Source organism: Tamandua tetradactyla, chromosome 22 (genome assembly GCF_023851605.1).
Source record: "Tamandua tetradactyla isolate mTamTet1 chromosome 22, mTamTet1.pri, whole genome shotgun sequence".
Taxonomy (NCBI): domain Eukaryota; kingdom Metazoa; phylum Chordata; class Mammalia; order Pilosa; family Myrmecophagidae; genus Tamandua; species Tamandua tetradactyla.
Window position 1 is genome coordinate 20,553,643 of NC_135348.1, and position 26,554 is coordinate 20,580,196.

General features: G+C 34.4%; 1 pseudogene; it reads left to right on the top strand.

Moving 5' to 3' along the window:
• The first annotated feature begins 523 nt into the window (after positions 1-523).
• The window catches only part of LOC143665993 (UAP56-interacting factor-like), a 65,095-nt pseudogene continuing 39,064 nt past the window's right edge, over positions 524-26,554 (top strand).

Here is a 26,554-nt window from a genome sequence, read left to right on the forward strand (position 1 = left end):
GGGGAGGAGGGAAAGAATATGAAGGAGGAAGAGGAGGAGGAAAAGGAGAAGGGGAGGAGGTGGAGAGAATCACACAAACTGGGAATTTACAGAACTCAAACAAGGCTCATTTCACAAAGAATATGAACTATATACATCCAAATTTTATATCTGATGAACCACAAAAATAGTTTGCTATGGAGAATTGCTTGCTTATAGAGAAATCCCTTTAATTATGAAGGAGGAAAATATGTAGTAAATATATTTTTGGTTTCTATTTTTTGACTTCTATTTAGGGTTATCAACTTTTGGCATAAAGAGGTAGACCCAGACACAGCAACCCAAAGAATTCTCTCACTCTTTCACTGTTTAAATAGTTTGGCTGAACATAAAGATGAACATTAAAGGTGGAACCTTGTTTCCAAAGTTATTTTTCTCTGCTGTGGAAGACTGCTGATCTGCTATTTTTGATATGGGTGGCTTTGCTGTAATTTTCACAGAGATAATTCATTTATTCATTTGTTCATCCAATGCACTGGTGATAATGCCGGTGAACAAGACAGAAAGGCCTCTGCTCTTTAGAGGTAAGTTATGGCATTAGCCCATAAATGGGGTACGTGGCAGGTTGAAGCTAGAGCAATATATTCTGTAGAGAAAAAACACATTGGAGAGACAGCAAACAGCTAAACAAATAAATGAACATGATAGTTTCAGATAGTGAAAAGTCCTGTGTGTGTGTGTGGCGGGGGAAACTGTGATGAGAAATGGATTGACTTGGCTCTTAGGGAGGGGGTTGCTGCTTAGAAAATTGATCTGAGGATGTGATGAACACATGAGTCATGAATGACTAGTAGAAGCAGACCATGCCTAAACCTGGGGCAGACTGTTCCCGGAAGGAGAAACAGCAAAGTGCAATAGGCCCAACAGGAACAAGCCTGGTTTATTAGAGGAACAGAAAGAAGGTTGGCATGCTGGAAAAGAGTGATCATATAAGGGATGACCATATTAGGAAATGAGATTAAAAAAAAAAAGAGAAGGCAGTGGCTAAATCATATTGGGCCTTGGGAGACGATGGTTTATTTTATTTAAGACTCACGCGGGCTACTTTGTTTTGTCAATATAACATCAACATGGTCATAAAGTGAAAAATCTGCTAGGTCAATTTGTGGTTTCTTCTACTCAGTGAAAAACAGTTTAATTATTTTTCTCTCATTGAACTGATTTAAAAAACAATTATTTAGGGTGGGCCACGGTGGTTCAGCAGGCAAGAATGCTTGCCTGCGATGCCAGAGGACCTGGGTTCATTTCCCGGTGCCTGCCCATGTAAAAAAAAAAAAAAAAAAACAACAACAAAAACAATTATTTATGCTTCAGGTAGGAAAGCCTTTGGCTTTGTCTTAGGCTGAAGAGTTTCAGAAAAAAAAAGTAAAGAATGCAAGTTTTTTAAAATTTAGCAAATCACCACAAGGAAAATATAAGGTTAAAAAGCAGCTCCTGTTTAGCTCCACTTTGGTAAAGTCTCCATGGGCCAGATTAACCAAGAATTAACACATCTTGCTCAAGAATGCTGGAAAGTGCCTGTTGCATGGTAGGTCATTCATATTCACGTGATGGAGTACCATTAAGCCCGAGGCTAGTGAAAGATGGACAAATGCCCAAGTAAGTTCACATATGGGCATGTTCTAAGAAAGCAGGCCAATTGGAGGGTGCCCATGAGAGATGCTTTGGGAAGGGCAGCTCTCAAGTTCGTGAAATTTGAAATTATTGATCAAGAAGGTTCAGGATGTCAATTCAAGGAATGCTATAGTCAGGTCTCAGCCTTTGGGCTAGGCACTATATCAGGCATCTGGATGACACTCAACAAATATTTGTTAAATGATTTATGTATTCAGTATCTGACCACTTCCGATCATTTCCACCTATTGGCCAACTTTTTTTTTTCCATCCAGATTTTTGCAGGAGTTGCCTGACTGGTCTTTCTGTTTTCATCTCAGTTTCCTCTGAACCTGTTCTACTCAAACCTCTGATAGTTTGAGTAGATTTTATTTTCCTTCTGGGAGATAAAATCCTCACAATGATCTGTAAATGTCTACTTTATCTGTCCTCTTATCTACTCTCTCTCCTCTCTCTCTCTCTGTCTCTCCCCTCTCACTCTGTCTCTGTCTCTCTTTCCCTCGGCATCTTTTACAACTTGATTTCCTCTCTCCGCTCCAGCCACACTGGTCTTCATGATGTCTCTTGAACACATAATTCCTCCAATTCACCAGTCGTATTCTTACACGGGTAGTTTCTCTGAGCCGGAATGATATTCCGTCCTCCTTCGCATGCCTCCTTCAGGGCTTTTCTGAATGTTGCCTTCCTAAGGAGGCCTTCCAGACTATCTGTCTTAGTTTTCCAAGCTGCTGTGACAAATATCACACAACAGATTGATTTAAACAATGGGAATTATTGTCTCATAGTTTTGGAAGTTAGAAGGTTTGCTTCCTTCTGTGTCTAGTAGCTTGCACAGTCCTTGAGGTTCCTACTGGAAGCACTGGAGAGACCACAGAAATTTCCAGGTTCACCCTTGTAGATGACTGCTGCGTATATTGTCTAAGTTGTGCACTGCAGTCACACACACACACACACACATCCTTATTATACTGAAATTTTATAATTATTGTCTCCTAATTGCTGATTTCAAAGAGGAATGAAGCACATATTTATTATGATAATTTTATGGCTTATAACCCTAAAGAATTTTGCTCTATCAAAATCAGCATAATGTGACAAATTTCCAACAGATGGAAGTATGGTGTCCTATTCCAACAGATAAGGAATGCATCTACTTTACCTTATAAAGGTAAAGGCCTTACCTGGGCCTCTAAACAAGGAGCTTCTTGCTAAATAACTTGGTGACTATCTTTAAAAACAAACAAAAAAAACCTCTTGGTTTTAGTCTGGGTCACAGTTTCCACAATCTACTGCTGAATTATCAATTTAGTTGACAAGCTGTTGCATTATGACAGAAATTACTATGTAATGATTCTATTTCCAATAATAGTCTTATAAGGTGTTCTTTCCATAAATTTAAATTGTGTAATAATCTTTTAATTATGTTATACATTTTTTGGTTACAATTGAGATATTGTGGTTAAGATAATTATTTAAAATTTGGAGGCATGTTATATAACATTTTAAAATGTTGGAAATTATTGGAAAATGTGCTGTTTCCCTTCAGATATTCTAAAGAAAATCTAAATAAATGATCAGTATCAGAAAAGAGAAAAATCAGAACATTGTTAGAGAAGAAAATTAAAGAGAAACTGTGGTTGAATAAATTTTCTGGAGAAATAAATTGGAATGGCAGAGCATAAAAAGGAAAAACTTCAGAGCTACAATTTTCAGCAGAATGTAACATAAATATGTCATTTATAGAAGAGGATGTGAATTTATTCTCCACATCAATATCAACTCTAAATAAAGAGTTTCAAGAATGTCTTCCAATAGTACCCATTAAACTGAAGATTCTTTCTCCTATTCCATGTCCATGACCATTGAATTTGAATATTAAAAAAGGACATGACACTCATGTTGAATGTTATCCTATTCTGGTGAGAAATTATAACACTCCCAAAGAAATTATAGGTAGGAATATTTCTGAAATGATTACACATTATTCTCCCAAATGTTGAAAAATGAGTACATTCTGGTTATTGTGTCTCTTATTGACATTACAAACTCTTTGGAGGATAGAAGAAAATTCACTAGTGAATGAGAAAGTGCAATGACTGCATCTATTACATTTTCTTAGTAAATGTTACAAAATTAAAATGCATATAAATAGTAATGTAGATATGCAAAATTGAAACAATAGAAAAATGTGTAACAATTGATGGCACCAGAGATTATAGGGAAAAGGAAAAAAATATTGTAATGCTATGATTGACCTCTTAACATAAATGATATAAATGTGGCTACCCTGTCTAGCATCCAGAGGATAATCCCAGAAAATTTAAGAATGAGATAATGGCAATTTGCTGTATTTTGCAGAAATTATAGCAAACTTTTAAATCCTATGGAAGTCATTCACACCGTCTATAAACATTGACAACATAACATATTTCTTAGGGGCTGGAACACAAAACCCAAAATGTAAAATTATAGCACAATTATTTGCATAAAGAATAAAGGTGAAAAATAATTAAATTATTTTAGATACGACCCCTGCTGTAAATTGTGTCAGGTAGGTAGCAATTATTGTTAGGTTTGTGGATTATATAAATGCATGTATTTCTATATTGGAACTTTTAGGGAAAGAGTTGCCCTGCAGATTAAATAACTAAAGAAGAATAATGTACATTTCTAGTGAACTATATAAAAAGCTGAATCCAGGCAAAAATAATTTGAGGGTCTAAAGATATGACAAGAATGCATAGAAAAAGTAACAATTTATAACAAAAGAAGCTTTATTTGTTGATCTCTCCATTATTTAAACTGTGTAATGAACAATGTAGTAAAAAACTACTTTATGACACTGCTAAATTGTAAATGTCTTTTAAGAATTAGTCAAATACTCTTTGACTTCATGTTTAGATGGCGTTTAATGTATTTTGACTAAATAGTACAAAATTAAAAACCTTTGTCAAATACATGATGGGGAACTCAGTTGATAGCATTAATATATCACTAAAAACTTAATCACAAGCAGTGTTTTCCAGAAATTGATGATATAATTAAAAATACCTAAATATATATAGATATAATATAGATACAGACCTATAAGGAATACTAATATACAATATTAATGCAGTGATATTTTGATTATAACATACAGTAGTCATGTATAATAATAGTATTATAATCATTACTAATAATATATAATAGTGATTAAATATTATCATTTAAATATATTTTCAATAGTAAAAGATTCTCCTGTTCTAGATCAGGGGTTTTGGAGTTCTAGATCAGGGATTGTCAAACTTTTTCTGAAAAGGGCCAGAGAGTGACTATTTTAGGCTTTGTGGGCATATAGTGTCTTTTGCAGCTAACTATTAACTCTACTATTGTAACACAAAAGCCATAGACAATATGCAAGTGAATGAACAAGGGTGTGTTACAGTAGAACTTTATTTATGGATACTGAAATTTGAATTTCATGTGTCATGCAATATTTTTCTTATTTTAAATTTTTATAATTATTTAAAAATGTAAAAGCCATTCTTAGCTCGTGGACTGTACAAAAACAGGTAGTGGGCCAGATTTGGCTTCTGTGCTGCAGTTTGCTCGTCACTATTTTAGAAAGCATGTATATTTTGAAGATTTGCGGAAAGATTTATAGGGATTACATACAAATTTATAATTGAAATTGACTGATGGACATAGTCAGGAATGCTAGATTAGATGGAACGTGCTCATAGGACCTTAATCTACTGTACACATTTCCAAATACTTATGTGGCTCGCAGTTTATTTTTAACTCTGCCAATGGTAGTTGCCAGTGGAGAATGGAATTTCTCTAATTGAAAACTTATCAAAAATAATTTAAAGTCTACACTGTCACTAGAAAAATAGTCTAATGTAATGACCATATCTATTGAATGAGACAGATATGAGTATGTATTTAAATATTTACTCATAATGCACAATTATTTTATTACAAACGATTATATCCTAATTAGTTCTTCATTATTGTGATTAAAATTTTGAATATTGTATTATGTTCAATAATTTGAATCGCGAATTTAAAAATGGGTATATTTATTGTTACAAATACGTATTTATATATTATTTCTATTATTTGTATATAACAGAAATAAATGATATACTAGCTGAAAAATGTTGCAGGAGGAAGATATACACTTTTCCTAATATGTACCGAGGTGCTGGATGAACCAGTGGAAGCCATCCATTTATAATAGTACTAAGGCACAGGGGGTACAAAGATGAACAAGACTTGGCACTTACTGTCAAAGAGCTTCTAGCCTAGTGGTGAGTTGGATGTTTTGCGGTTGTAACATCTTTTGCAAAGCAGCCTTCTCTGTTATTGTCCTTTCCATTGTTGGTGGCTCAATGCCTAGGGTTTTCTTTAAAACAAAAAGCAACAACAAAGGGTGCTACTTTACAGCAATAAAGCAAATGAGCATGAAAATGGAAACCACTGAGTCTGCTGTTATGCATAAAATGTTACATGGGAGTTTTTGATGGTGTCTTCTGTCTCACCTCTTTAATAGCACATAGGTTGAGTCAACAAGCTTCAAAGACCTTGCTGGGGATAGCCTCTTCTTAAGGGCAAAGATTTATTAGCCAAGTTGACAACTCATTATTTTTGACAGGGTGTCAACTCTATGATCAATGAAGATCTAAGCTGAGAACAAAGCTTATTGACTTTTAGACAAATTACAAAAATTTCTAGAATTATACAGCCAAACAATTTTTTTTTAAATAAGAAATGAACTTTGAAATTCATTGAGGCTGTTTGAAGATAAAAGAATTGTTTATGAGCCAATGATGAAAGTGTGTTAAGGGCCACGGGTATTTTGCAATAGACATCTGGAGATCTCATTAGAATTTGAAAGCACGGTGAGGAAAAGAAGTTCTTTAAAGTGAGAAGGGTTGGCTGAACTTGAGTGAGGAGAATTACACCTGGAAGCAAGGATCTGAGGGAATTTTTTGCCCAGGTGGTGTTGTGTAGGCTGGTAGGAGTCAATACTGCACATTGATCTAGTTTTTTAGTTCTTATTATAAACCTTCTGAAATCGTAAGCATGTAAAAGGGCACAAAACAAGTGCAACCATCCCTTTAAAATAATTTCCATATCCTTGGCATGCACCTGTGAATCTGATATCTTTTTTCTTTTCTGTTTTAGAATCTGAAAGATAAATAGGTCAGTGATAGAATGTACAATCTGGCAATTGTTTATTGATTTGCAGCCTCATAGGATGCTTTGGCTCAACTGTTGGTAAAATTATTTTCATGTAACTTGATGGACTTGTTGACACTTGCAGGAATCAAGGCCAAGTTGTACAAAACATACAAGATCTTATTTGGTTTTTTTTCTATAGAAATGGCATAAGCTGTTCTTAAGATATGGCTGGTCTTCTAAAAAAATTTCACCCAACTGAAAGAGGAGATATTGAAATGCAGCTCAGAGCATGAACAAATAAAGTGAAAAATGAATAAAACCACATCCAAATTGAATAGTCGGTTCTTCAAAATAATGAATAAATTGAGTAAACTCTGGCATGACTCATTTAAAAACATTGTGCCAACTGATAAGAAAAGAGTAAATATTAGTTAAAATCAGAATGTAGAATATCAATGATAACGCAAACATGTTTTAAATCATTTCTATATTTTTGTTCTCAGTTTTATATTAGTAATCTGGTGATGAGTTAAATGATTACTTATAAAACCTATACAAACAACATAAACATGAGAAGTAAGGAGCATAAAGAAAGGAAGAAAAAGAGAAAATTACTATGCAGTTAAAAATTTGGCAGTTGTTCCTGAATGTTTGTAAAAGTAGAAAGAGTTTCAAAATTTCTAAAACTATGTTCTTTGGATGAGATATTTTTCTAAAATATAAATTTCCTGATCCATTGAATAAGGCAAATATAATTTGGAGTACAAATATGAGAACATTATCAAATTATGTAAGCAAGAAAAAAAGGAAAATTATAGGCACAGATCAAAAATAAAAAATTAAAGATAAACACAGCAAGCAAAGTAAGTTGAAAAACCAGACATAAGGTGAAGACATGCCCAGTCACCACTGCTATTTAACATTTGAAATGCTGGCAATAGTTATTTGAGGTGAAAACAAAATCAGAGACAAAAATAAAGAGGAAATATTTTAGGAATAATTTTCTTGTAAAAATATACATATATAAATTAGAAAAGTAAAAAAAGTATATAATGAAAATTGGAATTAACAAAAGAATTTAGCAAATTTTTAGAAGATAAGATGAAGTACCAAACATATGGTACATAAATTACTATTTAGCTATTATATATTTTCACATATACAAATAAAGATATTAAGAATTTGGGTATTAAACTTGGGAACTAGAGATTTATTTAAAGAAAATGATAGCTCCAATGAAGAAAATAGAGCTGTCTTAATGGTTTAAGAGCCCTTATTTCCTGAAAGATTAGCTGACTTGTACCTCAAGAGCTTAAGAATATTTTTTTCCTAGGACATATAAAGAACTTTAGGGCAATTTTTCTAAAACATATTCCTAAGCCCTAAACTTCAGTTTCATAAACTTGACTTGTTTCTCTGTTATTAATCTCAGCTATTTTCCCCTCTGCTTCATTTTAGTACTAACTCCTGAAACCCACTCACATATGACTTCAGACTTCCCTTTCCTTTTTTTAAAATTTAAAAATTTTTCACATGGGCAGGCACTGGGAATCGAACCCAGGTCTCTGGCATGGCAGGCAACAACTTGGCCTGCTGAGCCACCGTGGCCCACCCCTCCCTTTCCTTTTAAATTGAGTTTCCAGCAATTCCAGTTTTTAATTCTGTGCCTCCTTTTGTAAATTAAAACTTTTGGAGAAGGAAATGATATACATCACCATGATGGTTAGGTTCATGTGTCAGCTTGGCTAAGTTATGGTGCCCAGTTGTTTGGCCAAGCAAGCCCTGGCCTGATTGTTACTGTGAGACTATTTCGTGGACATAAATCATCAGTAAATTGATTGCATCTATGGCTGATTACTTCTACAATGATCTGAGGAGATTGCCTTCAACAATCTCCCATCCAATCAGTTGCAGGTTTTAAAAGGAGAAGGAATGATTTGAACAGTCAGAAGAGAGAATATCTCTCCCTACTTTAGCCAGACAGCTTCTCCTGGGGAATTCATCAAAACATTCATCAGTGTTCCCAGCTTGCAGCCTGCCTTGTGGAATTTGGACTTATGCATCCCCACAATTAATGACATTTCTTATAAAAGCTCATAATATTTACTGATATTGCCTGTCAGTTCTGTTTCCCTAGAGAACCCTCACTAATACAGTCACAAACTCAAATCCACATCAAGAAAGGAAGAATATCAGAGAAGGAATAATTGAAGATAATATACAATCCTTTTAAATTTTTTATTCTTAATTGACCCAAAAGATGACATTTGAAGTAATATTAGTAACAATGTATTGGGTGATGATAGCATATAGATAACTGAAATGAATCGTAGCAATGCCATAAGGAACAGGAGGAATTAGAACAGTATGTAAAGTGGTACAGTGTTGTTTGAAGATGGACTTAGATTAGTTAAAATGTATATTGCAAAACCTAAGGTAATCACTAAAAGCTTTTTTAAAAGAAGTACATTTGATAGGTGACAGAGGAGATAAAACAAAATTATATAAAATACTCAATTATTGACAGCCCTTCCAGCGTGAAAAAGTTAGAGTGGGCATATCCCAAACACCCCTAAAGGGTGGGAGAAAGATCAAGGGTGATGGTGGAGTTATACAGAGAAGGCAGGGTTCAGCAAACTATATGATTGTGAATCATTGTATTAACACTTCTTTTAGTCTTCAGCATCTTAGAACAGTTAAAATTGTGGAATTGTAACCCATACAAAACTCTGAAATCTCTTCTACAATTAATTGTTGTGTTGTGCGTTGAAATTTATTGCTTTTTGTATATGTTATTTTTCACAAAAAAGGAAAAAAAAGTCATGATAAAAAATATATATAGTCCTTCTAGCTTCCAATGTTCTGGAGCAGTTAGAAGGAAAAAATCTGAGATGATGGTTTTGTAGCCCTAGAAAAACTCTGGGATCTGTCCTATAATTAATTCTTGAAGAGTACATTGAAAACTATAGCTTTTTTCTTTCTTTGCTTTGGATATATGTTATATTATACAATAAAAAAGTTAAAAAGCTAAAAAAAAAAAAAAGAAAAAGAAAAGAAGGGCTATGGAGACAGAAAAAAAATTGTGAAATTATACCTCATACCAAACTCCGAAACTAATTGTTATGATGGGCTTTGAAACGCATTGCTTTTTTGTATATATGTTATTTTGCACAAAAAGGAAAAAAATGTCGATTGCGATGATAAAAAAAATATTTATTCCTTCTAGCATTTGATGTTCTGGAGCAGCTAGAAGGAAAAATCTAATATGATAGCCCATGACAAACTCTGTGATCTGTCCTGTAACTACCTGTTGAAGAGTGCTTTGAAAACTACTGCTTTTTTCTTTCTTTGCTTTGTATATATATTATACGATTAAAAAAAGTTCAAAAAAATACTTACCTAAACCAGAGAAAGCAGAAAAAGAGAAAAAAAAAAAAACTAAGAACAAATGCAATGAATAATAAGAGTTACAAATATGTAACTATATTTGTAACTGTAATATGGAATTATAGTTATTATTCCAATGATATCAATAATTACTCAAAATATGAATGTTCTAACAACACCAGTTAAGAGACAGATTGTCAGAATGGAAAAAATAATAAGAATCCAGCTATACTTTGTCTACAGGAAACAAACCCACTTTAAATGTAAAGACTCAGGTAGGTTAAAAGTAAAGGGATGTTAAGGTAAATCAGAATACAGGGTAAAAATGATATCATCCATACTTTAAATCTTCAACTTCTGTGTGAGACCAAAGGGAGAGATGCTTATATGGTGCAAAATTTATATTTTGGTAGTGCATTTCCTAATTTAATTTGTATGGTCAGTTTAGTTGAACACATAAGTACATGGAATCTTGAATAGGGCCTGAGATTTTGTTGGTTTGTCCAACAAAGCATTATATTTTTTGTATTATTAAGCATTTTACACACACACACACACACACACACACACACACACATATAATGTGTATTCACCTAACAGAGTAGTAAATACATGAGGATAGTATGATGCCCTAATATATCCCAGAATAATTTGGGCAGTGAATAAAGAAGTATTTGCAATGTCCTCTTGGGGCACCGGGGAGAAAGGAGGAAATATTCAACTTCCCCATTTGGAGAATTTCTAATGTTCTCACAAGTAGTAGATACAACCAATAGTTCGTATAACCAATAGTGGTTTGCCCCTATGAAATTTATTCCTGCATTGGATAGACTAAGCCTATTGAAATTAGGCCTAGGAGTCACCCCTAGAGAACCTCCTCTGTTGCTCAGATGTGGCCTCTCTCTCTAAGCCAATTTAACAGGTGAACTCACTGCCCTCTCCACCTCTTGGGACATGACTCTCAGGGATGTAAATCTCCCTGGCAACATGAGACAGAAGTCCTGGGATGAGATGGGACCTGGCGTTAAAGGATTGGGAAAACTTTCTTGACCAAAAGGGAGAAGAAAGAAATGAGAAAAAAATAAAGTATCACTGGTTGAGAAATTTCAAACAGAGTCAAGAGGTTATCCTGGAGGTTATTCTTATGCATTATATAGATACCCCTTTTTAGTTGATGGTGTATTGGTGTGGCTAGAGGGAAATACCTGAAACTGTAGAACTGTGTTCCAGTAGCCTTGATTCTTGAAGATGATTGTATAATGATATAGCTTTTACAATGTGACGGTGTGATTGTGAAAATCTTTTGTCTGATGATCCTTTTATCTAGTATATGGACAGATGAGTAAACATGGATAAAAATAATGAACAAATAATAGGGGGGAAAAGGTTAAAATATATTGGGTAGATGGAAATACAAGTGGTCAATGAGAGGGAGAGGTAAGGGCTATGGTATATATGAGTTTTTTCTCTTTTCTTTTTCTGGAGAAGTGCAAATGTTCTAAAAAATGATCATGGTGATGAATACACAATTTTGTGATGATATTTTGAGCCATTGATTGTGCACCATGTATGGAATGTTTGTATGTTAAGAATGTTTGTATGTTAAGATTTACCAATACAAATAGTTAAAAAAAAGTAAAAGGATGGAAAAAATATATACCACGCTAATACTAATCAAAAGAACCTGGAGCAGCTATATTAATTTCAGACAAAGCAGACTTCAAAATCAGGAAAATTAACAGGGATGAAGAGGGGTATTACATAATGATAAGGGGGCAAATACTCCAAAGACATAATAATGCTTAATATGTACGCCCCTAACATAGTAGCAAATACATGAGGCAAAACCTGATATAACTTCAAGAAGAAATAGACAAATCCACTATTAAAGAGAGAGATTTCAATACCCCTCTATCAGTAATTGACAGGTCTAGCAGGCCAAAAATCAATTAAGGATATATGTGAACTAAACAGCACCAATAATCAATTGGATCTAATTGTCATTTATAAATTTTTCCATCTAATAACAGCAGAACATGCATTTTTCTCAATTTCATGTGTAACATTTACCAAAATAGACTACATACTTTGCCCTAAAACAAACCTTAACGAATTTAAAAGAGCAAAAATCATCCAGAGTATATTCTTAGACCACAATGGAATTAAACTATAAATCAATAACAACAAGCTAGAAAATTCCAAAATATTTTAGACAGAAAAGGAGTCTCAAATAACACATGGGTCAAAGAAGAAGTCTCAAGAAGAACTTAAAGAATATTTTGAACTAAATGAAAATGAAAATACAACTTATCAAAATGTGTGGGGTGTACTGCAGAGAACCTCCTTTGTTGCCCAGCTGTGGCCTTTCTCTCTAAGTCAATGTGGCAAGCGAACTCACTGCCCTCCCCCACAGCATGGAACATGACTCCAGGGGTGTAAACCTCCCTGGCAACGTGGGACAGAAATCCTGGGATGAACTTGGACTTGGCATCAAGGGATTGAGAAAACCTTCTCTACCAAAACAGGGAAGAGAGAAATGTGACAAAATAAAGTGTAAGTAGCTGAGAGATTTCAAACAGAGTTGAGAGGTTATCCTGGAGGTTATTCTTCTGTATTGTAGTTTTTAGTTTATGGTGTATTAGAGTGGCTAGAGGGAAGTACCTGAAACTGTTGAGCTGTGTTCAAGTAGCCATGTTTCTTGAAGATGATTGTATAATGATGTAGCTTTTATAATGTGACTGTGTGATTGTGAAAACTTTGTGTCTGATTCTCCTTTTATCTAGGATATGGACAGATGAGTAAAAAATATGGATAATATAAACAAATAGTAGGGGGAACAAAGTAAAATAAATTGAGTAGATCGAAATACTAGTGATCAGTGACAGGAAGGGGTAAAAGGTATGGTATGTATAAGTTTTTTCTTTTTTATTTCATTTGCTGGAGAGATGCAAATGTTCAAAAAAATGATCATGATGATGAATACACAATTATGTGATGACATTGTAAACGACTGATTGTACACCATGTATAGAATGTTTGCATGTTTATTTAAGGTTTACAATAAAAATATTTCTTAAAAAGTGTGGGGTGCAGCGAAAGCAATGCTGAGAAGGAATTTTATAGAATTGGATGCACATATTAGAAAAAAGGAACATTTAAAAGCAATAATCTAAGTTTCCACTTTAGGAAACTACAGAAAGAAGAACAGTGTAAACTTAAAGCAAGCAGAAGAAAAGAAATAAAAATTTGAGCACAAATTAATGAAAAGGAAAATAAGAAATCACTAGAGAAAATAATGAAACCAAAAGCTGATTCTTTGAAAAAAATCAACCAAATCGATAAACTTCTAGCCTTCTAGCCAAGCTAATCATGAAAAAAGAGAGAAGACACAAATTTCTAATCAGCAATGAAAGAGAGGTCATAACTACTGATCAAATGAACATCAAATGACAATAAAGGAATATAATGAACAACTCTATGTCCACAAACTGATAACTTAGATGAAATGCACCAATTCTTTAAAAAGTACACACTACCAAAATTCACAGAAGGAATAAAAGATACTATGCATAGGTCCATATCTATTAAATAACTTGAACCAATATGAATAACCTTCCAAAAGAGAAAACACAAGGCCCAGATATTCTACCAAACATTTAAGGAAGAAATGAGAACAATTCTCTGCAATCTGTTTCAGAAAAAAAATTTTTTTTGAGACCAGGATTACTCTAATATGAAAACAAGATAAACACATTACAAGAAAGGGAAATCACAGAAAAATGCATCTCATGATATATATTATCATGAGCCAATTGAATCCAACAATGTAGAAAAAGAATTATACACTATGGCAGAATGGGATTTTTCTAGATATGTAAGCCTGGGCCAATGTTTAGGAATTAATCAATGTAACCATCACATCAATAGGATAAAGAAATAAAATCATATGATTTTATCAATTGATGCAGAAAAAGCAACTGAAAAAATTCCATCACCCTGCATGATAAAGTCTCAGCTAACTAGGAAAGATGGAACTTCCTCAATTTTATAAATTACATCTACCAAAAACCTACAGCTAATATCACACTTAATGGTGAGAAATGGAATGCATTCTACCTAAGACTGGGTTCTAGGCAAAGATGTACTATCTCATTAATACCATTTAACATTGGACTGGACATCCTAGCTAGCAAAAAAGAAAAAAGAAAAGGGAAATGAAATAAATATGGATTGGGAAATAAGAAATAATGACTTTTTTTAACAACTGGCATGATTATCCATGTAGAAAATCCCAAAGGATTGACAAAAAGCCCTTAAAACCTAAAAGTGAGTATGGCAACTTCACAGAATACAAGGTTAACATATAAAAGTGAGTTGCTTTCCTATATACCAGTAATGAACAATTAGAATTTGAAATGAGAATAAAAATAACACAGTAGCAATACATTTAATAAAATGTATATAGTACCTACATATAGAAAACAACAAAACCCTGAGGAAAGATATCGGTGAAAATCTAAATAAATGAGATACTTCAGATTTATGAATTGGAAGACTCAATTTTGTTTCGGTATCAGTTATTCCCAATTTGATCCATATATTTAATGCGTTCTCAATTAAAATCCCAGCAAGCTATTTTATAGGTATTGAAAGATTGATTCTAAAGTTCATGTGCAAAGGCAAACACAATACTGAAGAAAAACAAAGTTGGAGGACTCACGCTATCCAATTTCAAGATTTGCTGCAATGCTATAGTAATCAAAACACTTTGGTTTTGGTAAAAGCATACACACCGAGATCAATGGAATAGAATAGAGAGCCCAGAAATAGTCCCACATAAATATAGCCAAGTGATATTTAACAAAGGAGAAAAAGCAACTCAATAGAAAAAGGATAGGTTTTTCAACAAATGATACTGGAACAATTGGATGCTCATATGAAAAAAAAGAGAGAGAGAGAGAACCTAAACATAAGCATAGACCCTACACTCTTCACAAAAATCAACTAAAAATGGATCATAGATAGAATCAAAATGTAAATTTATAAAACTTCTAGAAGAAAGCATAGGAGGTAATTGAGGCAATCTTAGGTTTGATTACGAGTTATTAGATAAAACACCAAAAGCTTGATCTATGAAAGAAATAATTGATACATTAGACTTTATTAAAATTAGATCATTCTGCTCTGGGAAAGACCCTTACAAGAAATGAAAGACAGGCTACATACTGGGAAATTTTTTGGAAAAAATATTTCCAAAACACATATCTGATAAAGTACTTATGTCCAAATAACAAAGAACTCTTAAAATACAACAATAAAAAAACAGATAATCCATTATAATGTGAGCAAGAAATCTGAAACTAAAGAAAATATACAAAAGGCAAAAGCATATGAAAAGATGCTTAACCTCATTTTCCATTAGGAAATTGTAAATGAAAACAAAAGTGAGACACCACACCTATGAAAATAGCTAAAATTCAAATAACTCACGGTAGCTATTGCTGGTGAAGTTGTGAGCAAGGTACACTGAATTATGTACATACCTTAACAAATGACATCTTCTTAAACCACATTTTGTGTGTGTGAATCTATCTGTAAACAGTATCTTCGAATATGTTAAGGTGAGTCAGGGTGTAGTTTCATTTATGAAGATGATTTTCAAAGATCCTACTTACGTGTGGCCAAACCAAATGGTGGCAAGCCTTAATCTGCATGATTGGAGGTGTTATTGAGAGAAGAAATTCGAATGAGTCAGACTCCAGAGAAAGCCACAGGAGGAGATCAAGGACATTGCTACATGACAGGAGGCAGATATGAAAACCAAAGAACTTCAGGATTGCAGCAATCCAGCACCAGAATGCTACAGATCTTGGGGAAAAAGCATGGCCTTGTTGATGCTTTGATTTTGGATTTCTAGCTTCTGAAACTACGAGAAGGTATTTCTGCTGTGTGGTATTTATCATAGCAGCCTGGCAAACTAAGATACAGAATAATTGGAATCCTCATTATTGGGAATGCAAAATGATACATCCACTTTAGAAGATAGTTTGGCTGTTTCTTAGAAAGCTAAGCATAGCCATACAATACAATCCAGTAATCATGTTCCTAGATATTTATGTCCACACACAAAAACTTGCACACCAATGTTTAAAGCAGATTTACTAATAATCATCAAAACCTGGAAGCAATCGAAATATCCTTCAATAGGTGAATGGATAAAGACACTATGGTACATTCATACAATGGACTATTAAAAATAAAATAAAAATAAAAAGAAATGAACTATCAAATCATGAAAAGACATGAAAAAATTTTAAATGCATATTGCTAAGTGAAAGAAGCCAGTCTGTAAAAGCTACATACTGTATGATTTCAATTATATGACATTCCTGAAAAGGCAAAAGTATAGCCATAGGAAAATGATCAGTCTGATTATGTAATTTTATACATATGAACCTATGCAATTGTCAAAACTCATTATGTTTTACAGCACAAAAAGTGAAGCTTAATGTATACAATTTAAAAGTATCCATAGGATTTGGGGAATCTTAGGATGTAATGCACAATATGAAAAAACTGTCTAACTATATGACAAATGTAGGAAACAACTTCACTGAAGGGAGAGGGAGAAAAGTTGCTGACCCATGTATCTTTGCATATTAGTGGTCTCTGTAAGAGCAAAGGAAAAAGCATCTTCACTTAAGCACTGTACTCTAGTTGATAATGTTCTTTCTCATGGGGGTGCCAGCCAACAATTGTATCCTGCTATAAATATATACTGGAATTCACCACTTAAGTAAATGGATGGTGAGGGTGAACACCCATTCTGTGGGAGTAAACAGATAAGCAAGGAAGAGGTGAGAGTAATCTATGGGGTAATGGACTAGCATCGGTGATATGAAGTCATGTTTAGTTTAATATAAATGCATTAGTCTGGACATATTTCCTAGCTCTGTCTGCTGAAAGGGCCCCAGTAGCAATGAACACACCCAATGTCTAGATCTTGGTTTCTAATACCATTCACTAACAAAAAGAAGATAGGCTCCCTTGAGAAATGGCTGATTCTAGAACCGGGGTCAAAAATATTCAATGAGCCTGGGGCTTACTGCAGTGCCAGAAAGTAAGGAAATGCTCAAATAAACAAATTAAAAAACAACCCATACTGGCAACATGGGACATAATTTCCAGGGGTGAGCCTGGCCCTGGCATCATGGGATTGAGAATGCATTCTTGACCAAAAGGAGAAAAGAAACAAAATGAAGTTTCAGTGACTAAGAGATTTCAAATAGTGTAGATAGGATATTCTAGAGGTTACTCTTATGCAAGCTTCAGCCAGATATTGCAAATTGCCACAGCATGCCAAGCCCCAACCAACAGTATTCCTGAAAACCCTAAAGAATACCCAGGACTCTATCTAAGACTCCATAAAATTTTTCTTAGTAAGTTTATTTTTCAGAAACTTAAGCCCTCCAGATTGTTCCTATGCCAGATAAGCCCTGAAATGCAGATGTAACAGTTTTTGCAAGAGCATCAATCAGTTTCATTCCTCTACTACTTTCCCCTTTCCAGGGCAAAGAAGTTAGAATGGTCATTGCCAGCTATCCCTGAAGATTGAGAGAATGATCAAATAACCGGGAGGAGGTATAACTGAGAAATTAGGATTTAACTAATGATTATGACTACTGACTCATTATAGATATTTCTTTTTAATTTCTTGTGTATTATAATAGCCAGAAGGAAATTCTTAAAATTGTTGAACTATAATCCAGTAGCCTTGATCTTTGATAATGATTGTATAACTATATAGATTTATAATGTGACCATGTGATTGTAAAATCCTATGACTGACACTGCCTTTATCCAGTGTATGGGTAGATGAGTAGTAAAATAAAGACAATAATAATAATAATAGGGGATGAATAAGGGGTATGGAATGTTTTGGGTTTTCTTTTTTAGGGGTAATAAAAATGTTCTAAAATTGATTGTGGTGATGAATATACAAGTATATGATGATACTGTGAACCACTGATTGTATACTTTGGATGGATTATATGGTGTGTGAATATATCTCAATAAAATTGCATTGAAAGATAAAAAATAGAGCAACTCACAGTGATGGGGATATGTCAAAGGGACATGGACAGGAGCCAACTGACAGAGCTCCTAGTAGTCAAAGCTGGAGTGATTTAAACAACAAAAATAAAATAGTATTGGATTATTATCCAAATTATAAAATAAATATTTGCAAGTTCATACTGGTATAAACAGATAATTTTATAAATGGCGCAAAGAAACAAACTCTTGTGCAGAGTTCCAAATCATTTATGTAGATACTTCACTCTCAAATGGTTGGGGCATAAGAGTTAAGATTCAAATACAAAATAACAGCAGAGAGTTAAAACTAAAGCTGCAACTATGAGAAGTAACAGGAAGCTCAAAATCTATGAACTGAGTATTCAAACAACTTTCTTCACTGAGTTCATTTTTATGTCAGTACAACATTGGATCAGACAGTAGGATTTTGAATTCATGAATATAAAGAATTGTTTTTCACTTCCGCATCTCTGGAAGAACTAACATTTGCTGTACCTAAAGTTTTGGATATATTAATGTAGAAGACTAATCAATACCTGCAAAATAAAGCATACTGTAGTACTCTTAAAAAAAAAAAACAAAAAACAAAAAACTAAGTTGGGGCATGTTCTAGCTTGCTAGCTGCTGGAATGCAATATACCAGAAACGGAGTGGCTTTTAAAAAGGGGAATTTAAAAAGTTGCTAGTTTACAGTTCTAAGGCTGAGAAAATGTCCCAATTAAAGCAAAGCTATAAAAATATCCAAATTAAGACACCAAGGAGAGGTTACCTTCACTCAAGTAAAGCTGATGGGTTCGGCGTATCTCTCTCAACTGGGAAAGCACATGGGAGCATGGTGATAGTCTGCTGACTTTCTCTCCAGTCTTCTTGCTTCATGAAGCTCCCCCAGGGGCGTTCTCCTCCTTCAGCTCCAAAGGTCGCTGGATGGTGGACTCTGTGGTTCTCTCAGCTTTCTTGTGGCTCTAAAACGGGACTGTCTCCAAAATGTTTCCTCTTTTAAAGGATTAATGGGTGGCGTCACAACACCATGGAAGCTATCTGACCAAAAGTTTACCGCTCACAATCAGGTGGGTCACATCTCCAGGGGAACATTTAATGAGGATTAAAGAATATGGCTTTTCTGGGGTCCACTACAGATTCGAACCAGCATAAACCAACTTCTTAAGTGTGGACTGTATGCAGTGTTTTCCTTCCAACAAGAAGGAAAAATCTAACTTTACAGTAGATAAAACTGACATTCTTATATCCAGGTGATCAAGGTCAATATCAATAGCAGTAAGTCATGTTAATAGCATGTGCCCGTAACACAGTATGATGAAAATGTCATTTACCTTTATAGTCCTCCTCCATAAGACCCAAACCCCAGCCTACCCATGAGAAAAATATCAGACAAATCCCAATTGAGAGACATTCCACAAAATATTTGACCAGTACAAGGAAAGTGTGAGAAACTCTCACAGCCAAAATGACCCTGAAGAGACATGATGTGATTTTATGGATGAGATCCGGGAAAAGGAAAAGGATATTTCATGGAAACTAAGGAAATGTCAATTAAATGTGGACTTTAGTTATAAATAATGTCTCAACATTAGTTCATCAATTATAATAAATGTATGATACTAATGTAAGCTGTTAATATGGAACTGGGTGTGAGGATTTATGGGAACTTTATTCTTTGTGTTTTTTTTAAAATCTAAGAAATACAAACTTATATAAAAACTCTATATCAAAAAACCCTCTATATCATTAAATTAAAAGGAGAAAATGTAATTGCATCGAAGTTGCAGAAGTGTTTACAAACTATTTTAAGAAAATGAAAATGACAGATCAGACTCAGTATAACAACAGAGTGGCATTACTAACCAAATATTGGATGGACAATTGGTTTAGAAAAGAATTGAATTAATGACAAGCTTATCACGAAACTAAAATAAGAAACTTCAGATTTAACAAAAAGTAAAGCACTGAAAACCAGAAAGAACACCAGAAAGTATACTTATTCTAATCCCCTATAGGTTTATATATCTGTTTTCTTTCTACCTTATCTTGACATTAATTACTTCAATTTATACTTTCCCTTGGCCTGATGTTCTAATTCTATTTTAACATTATTATATTGTGTGTATTCCTCTGTAAACTAAGTCTACTACTTTTTGTAAAATGATAGGAAATTCATAATCAGAAAATAAATTTCCAGCAATTAAAGAAAGCAAGGATATAATCAAAGATGAAGTGGAAGGTTCTGATGTGGTCCGATTTTTTTATGACATGTTCCAAGCTTTTCTTCTGACAAACCACACAGCAGTCAACACGGAGGTAAGAACTAGTGACAGGGCAATTCATCTCAAACTGGCCAAGACTACTCTCAATTGATCCAACTTCGAGTCCTCAGTATTGCTCTGACCTCCAGCTGACTCCAGCCCTTCTAACATAGCATCCCACTTGGCTGGCTTCCCTGGATCAGTCCATCTCACTTAGAGCAAAGCTTCCTTCAGACTTAACGTCATGGCTTGTGCATTGGAGTGCCTGTCTGTCTCCTTCGCCTTGCCCACAGAGCCTGTCTGAGAGCTGCCCCATGGGGAACCTTGAAGCTGTGATTGACAATCCTGGGCTTTGCCTGCTTCCCTGGGTCTGAGCTTCAGACAAGTAGCTTTAAATATCCAAAATGAAAAATGTTCTGCCCGATAATAGTAACAGGACAAAATTTCAAAGAAAACAACAGAATGAATGGCAGGATAATGTATAAAATCTGTTACAAAATATATATGCTATATATAATGTGATAATAAAATAACGCATAAGTTATATACATATAGAATGTTTGTATAAATGTGTTATACCAATACTGAGAACCAATTCAATAAGCAGATGAGAAAGTGCATGAACTCATGAGAAAAATGAGAAAAGAAAGCAGCACATGACAAAGTGCGTGGTGTAGCTCAAAATTGAGGTTATGAATTCTCAAACAGCATCTAGGTACTATTGCATGCTTATTTAACTGGTGGAAATCAACACAATGAAAAATGGGCTTTGGGGAAGGTACAACTGCATAGCTGTCAGTATTGTTAATCGCTTTAGTCCTTTTGGAGAACAGTGAGGCAAAATTAAAGAAAAGTTTTAAAACTGCTCATCTATTTTGATGTGATACTTCTGCTTCTGGAACTCAATTCCACGGCAGTAACTAGGGTCAGGCTGTAAGGAGTCCTACAGGTGAAGGGGGTGAATAAGTTTAGGGTTTATGGTTTTTTACTTTGCTACTGCTTGTTTTTACTGTTTTATGTGTTTTTTTTTTTAGATTATCAATTAAAATTTAACTAAACCAAGGATTTATAAGAAGCTAACATTTTCTTTAAGTTAGTTCTCTAAGGTATCACTGAGGGGAAAAATGAAAATTCTAGAAAAATATAAAATATAACAGCTTAAAATAGTAAAAAAATAGAATGTGCTCCAAATGCCAATTAAAAAAAGGCAAACTGAGTAATAGCATCACACATAAAAGCAACATATAATGTGTTCTATTTACATGAAAAAGGCAAACATGGAACCTATTTAGGTTCAAAGGAATATTTAAGTAAGTGAAAAAAAGCAGAACACAAAACTGAAAGCGTGCATGATGCAATGACATAAAAATGTACTGTGGCAATATTTTGAAGATAATTTAGAGAAATATACATAGAGTTTATGTCTTTCAGTCCCTTTTTTTTTCTGTTCAAATGGTTAACTGCAAGATCCCCGCGCGTCCTGCAGGTGGGAAGGCAGGGACGCGGGCAGCACCGGGCAACACCGTGCAGCACGCTGGGCGCTCTCTGGGCTCCGATCTGCGTGAGTGAGGGGCGTGGGGGGCCCAGGCTGCCCTACGGACGCGTCCAGCCGGGAAGTTTTCAGTGGCGAACTGGTTGGGTACCCGGTTGGTTTGAGTCAGGGGAACCACCGCCGAAAACCCGCAGCAATCAAATCCAGACAAAATTGATATATAATCAAATTATGATGATATAATCAAATTGAATCGAAGGAAGGAAGCAGAATTTTCCAAGACTAAATAGAAGACTCCAACAAAGTAGTGCCCTGCAATTCAGAATCGAGACTATGATGGGAGATCCAGAAGAATTCTTGGGGGTCGTAAAAACAGCCTGAGCCATCAAGGGATGAGCCATACCTGGAAAGAGACATCCTTATGGGGCCATCCCTGGCCTTGCAGCCAGGAAAGCAATTGGAATTTGAAAAGGAATTAGTTCTACAAAGCAACCACCTCTAAATGACAAGAATCTAGAACCGTATTTTTCTGTGATAAAAGGAAGGCAAGGGGCGGGCCACAGTGGCTCCGCAGGCAGAGTTCTCACCTGCCATGCCAGAGACGCAGGTTCGATTCCGGGTGCCTGCCCATGCAAAAGAAAAAAAAAAAAAAAAGAAAAGAAAGGCAAAGCTCATTCAAAGTGAAGTGCAGAGGAAACGAGGTGCAGTTCTCAAAAGACCTAACCAGTTAGACAGAAAAAAGTAATATTCCAGCGAGTTTTACCAAAAGTGGAAATAAATTAAGCCACCAAAAAGACAAGTGCCAGGCCACTTTTCTTTTCAGAAGAGATTGGAAGTGAAGTTCAGGCCCAGTTTAACACAGAATAACTGCTAGAGGATGTAGTAGCAGAGAACTCCACTGTGGACTTTCACCACAAATGGGGGGATTTTAACTGTATCCAGCGAAAATTCTGGAGCAGTGCAATGCCCAGTTACTCAGAAACCACCATTAACTAGTACTGCTGCACACTTATTCCTGGGAAAGCAGCAACAGTCTGATGTAAAGAAGGTTCCTAAAGCTGCACCCCTACAATCTGACATAAATAGTGTTGGAAAATAGGCAGAGATGACTTTGAATGAGCAATATGATATCCGGAAGGAACAAATAGCCACTCTCATATTCAACACAGGAGGAAACTGTAACCCTGGGCTAGATCCCACATTAAAGGGACTTTTAATAGTGAAACATCTATTTGAAAAGTTGAATTGTTTGAAGAGTTTCTTTTCAAAATTCAAGAAACTTCACTGCAAACTATTCATAAGGCTAAATGATTTCATAATTTTTTCATATTTTTGAAATTTGTTAAAACCATGTAGAAAATAATGCACTGAAAGAATAACAGGAGATATATACCCTTCTGTTCTTAAAGTTTTCATGGTTGACTCAGCAGAACAATCTTCTATTTGACTTCTTTGGTTCCTCATACAGCAGAAGAAAGACAAAGATAGAAATTGATTATTTTTATGTTGGTGTATTTACTATCTCATCTCCTTTGTCTATTTCTTAGACATTGTCTTTGGTCTTTGGAAATATAGGTAGGTCCCTTTGTTGCTGTTACTGATACTTTAAAAGCGTTAATGTAATAAGTACGATTGCCTTTTCTCCAGTAGAAATGTTAAATAAAAATCATTAGAATTCCAGTTTGCGGTTTTAAGATTTATGGGAATATCTTCTTAGAGTAGTATTAAGTTAAGCTCCAGAATGGTAAATCTTCAGTGACAAACTTTTAAAAGAAAGTTTAACAGCTCTAGGCATTAGTCTCAGTTAAAGATGTTGGTGTTCAAAGATAGTAAATGTATGTTTACAAAGTTATCTGACTGGAGCTTGGAGGAGAAGATTCAATGTAAAAAATCTTGGAGTTTGTGTTTAATAAATGAAGGATGCCTGAGAGAAATAGCAAGTTGAGAACAGGGAACTGAGTGAAAAACTTCAAAACTCAGGCTTTTTTCAAATCTATATCAGGCTCAGAATAGGTATTCTGTCTAGATATAGTATAACTTGGCTCTAGTGGCTACAAAGAATTTTTCAAATGATATTTAGAAGAACTATAATTATTAAAATGGAATGAGTCTCTTAGATATTTTGGTAGTACATTTAATAACCATAAAATCCTAGACCTTCTTCTTATAAAAAAGTTAAATTTGATGAATTTTTAAGCTTGCTAAATTAAGCAGTCTACAACTCCAAAAACAAAAATATACTTGTCTATGTACAAAGAAAAAAATGCAAAAGTGATAAGAGAGTTACATTAGAACCTTGCTTTAAACTGCTCACTCTGATTTATTTTATGGTGTAAAGTTCAGGCATTTGTGGGCAGAAAAGAATTTGTTTTTTTCCCCGTCTGGGGTGGTACAAGGAATTAGTCTGTTATGCTAAGATCTTACAGTCTTCAGATAGTCATACACTATAATTTATGGTGTAATGCCAAAATGCAGCAAAATATTCCAGCTACCAGTTACAATTTTGACTTTTGGTTTCCTATAATGTTAAAACCTCTAGATTGGTGTTAGTTTCTCTGGAGCTTAATATTTAGTATTGACTTTTCCTATTTAAAAAAATTTCCTTTATCCCTCTTGCTTGCCTTGGATTGTATTTTAGATTTCATTGTTACTCATGCTCCTTGGATTTCTTATTGGCTTATTAAAAAGCCACCCATAGAAAGCTGTCACTAAATTTCATGCTTATACCAATGAATTAAATCTGTTCCTAAATATCTGGTATTTTTCCAGTACTTTTTCTGATGAGGGATTATTGGAAGTCACAGTATCTGAAAATAAACTTAGTCTCTACTAAGCTATTTTTTTTTTTTTTTTTTTTAAAGGAAAGACAGAGAGAAGGAAGGAAGGAAGGAAGAAAGGGAAACATTTTTAAACATTTTCTTGTTTTATTGTATTCTGTTTCTCGGTTTTTGTTACATGGGCTGGGGCCGGGAATCGAACCGAAGTCCTCCGGCATAGCAGGCAAGCACTTTGCCCGCTGAGCCACCGCGGCCCGCCCCTCTACTAAGCTATTTTATGCTTTTTGTAGAGGCCAAGGTACCACCGCAAAACATTGTTGCAAGTATGAATGCTTGTATTTGGTCCAGGAATAATACATTTTAGATTGGTTAGAATTACTGGTAGCTTATTTGAAAGCAACTGAACATAAATTTGCTGTCTTTAGAACAATTTGTGAAAGTATGGTGTAAAGATAATTTTCATTTTCCAGCTATTTAAAATAGTGTACAGAGCTATTATTAATGACTTTTTAAAACCATTCAAAATAGTCCCAGATATTGACATTAAGTGCGTCAAAGAACAAATGTCTTTGATATATTAAACCTTTATTCTTTGTGCATTGGTAATACAATTTTCTTTTAAATACAAAAATTTGCCCTTGGTTGACTAAATTAATATTGTACTAATATGTTGTATATACACAAAACAATATACTTTGTTGGAAGAAAAATTTCCTTTCTTGAAAGTTCAGCTGCTAATGTGGTTGTAGTCACCCTTTCTAGGCAGTATGCAACTTAAAATTCCCTTTGCATCAAGGTGTATGCAAAACATTGATGCAGTGCATCACAAAATGAAAATTTTAATGTTTAATGAGGAGGTGCTTTACACTGTACTTCATGTTGTTTTTTAGAAAAGTTATGTAGATCTATTCGAAACTGTTCTTATAAAAAAATGAAAATGTTATAGGTTTAAAAAATGGTTAAGTGTAAATTAAAAAAATATTTGTTACTTATATAGGAGAATATAGATTATTTGAACAAAACTTGCTTAGATGGATGATCCACTTAGAAATTATCATAATTTTATTCATGTACAAGGGCAATATACCTGTTTGTTACTTTCTATAAAATTAATAAGAGGCATTTGAACATGCTGGTTTGCATTGTAAACGAGTTTCTCCAGACATTCACAAGCATATGTTTGTGTACTCAGATGCATAAACAAACCGATGGATCTTTTCCATATGGGAGTGATTTAGCATTTCAAAGTCAATGTCCAAAGAAATACACAGATGCATGTGCAGCTGGAGTATGGTCTTATTTTTCTTCCCCATTCTGGTAAATTTTTTTTTAAAAGAAGTTTTAAGCTTACAGAGAAGTCATACAGAAAGTACAGAGACTTCCCATACCTCCCTCTCCCCATGGTTTTTCTTGCTATTAACACTTTGCATTAGTGTGCTACTCTGCTACAATTGTTGAGACATTACTATTATAATTATACTGTTAACTATAGTTCACAGTTTACATTAGGGTTCACTGTTTGTGTTGTACTTGTATGGGTTTTTTTGGGGGGGGGGCATGGGCAGGCACTGGGAATTGAACCCAGGTCACCAGCATGGCAGGCGAGAACTCCACCTGCTGAGCCACCGTGGCCTGCCCCCAGTTGTGTGGTTTTTAAAATTCTTATTTTGGTAACATACATACAACCTAAAATTTTCTATTTTAACCGCTTTCAAATATAC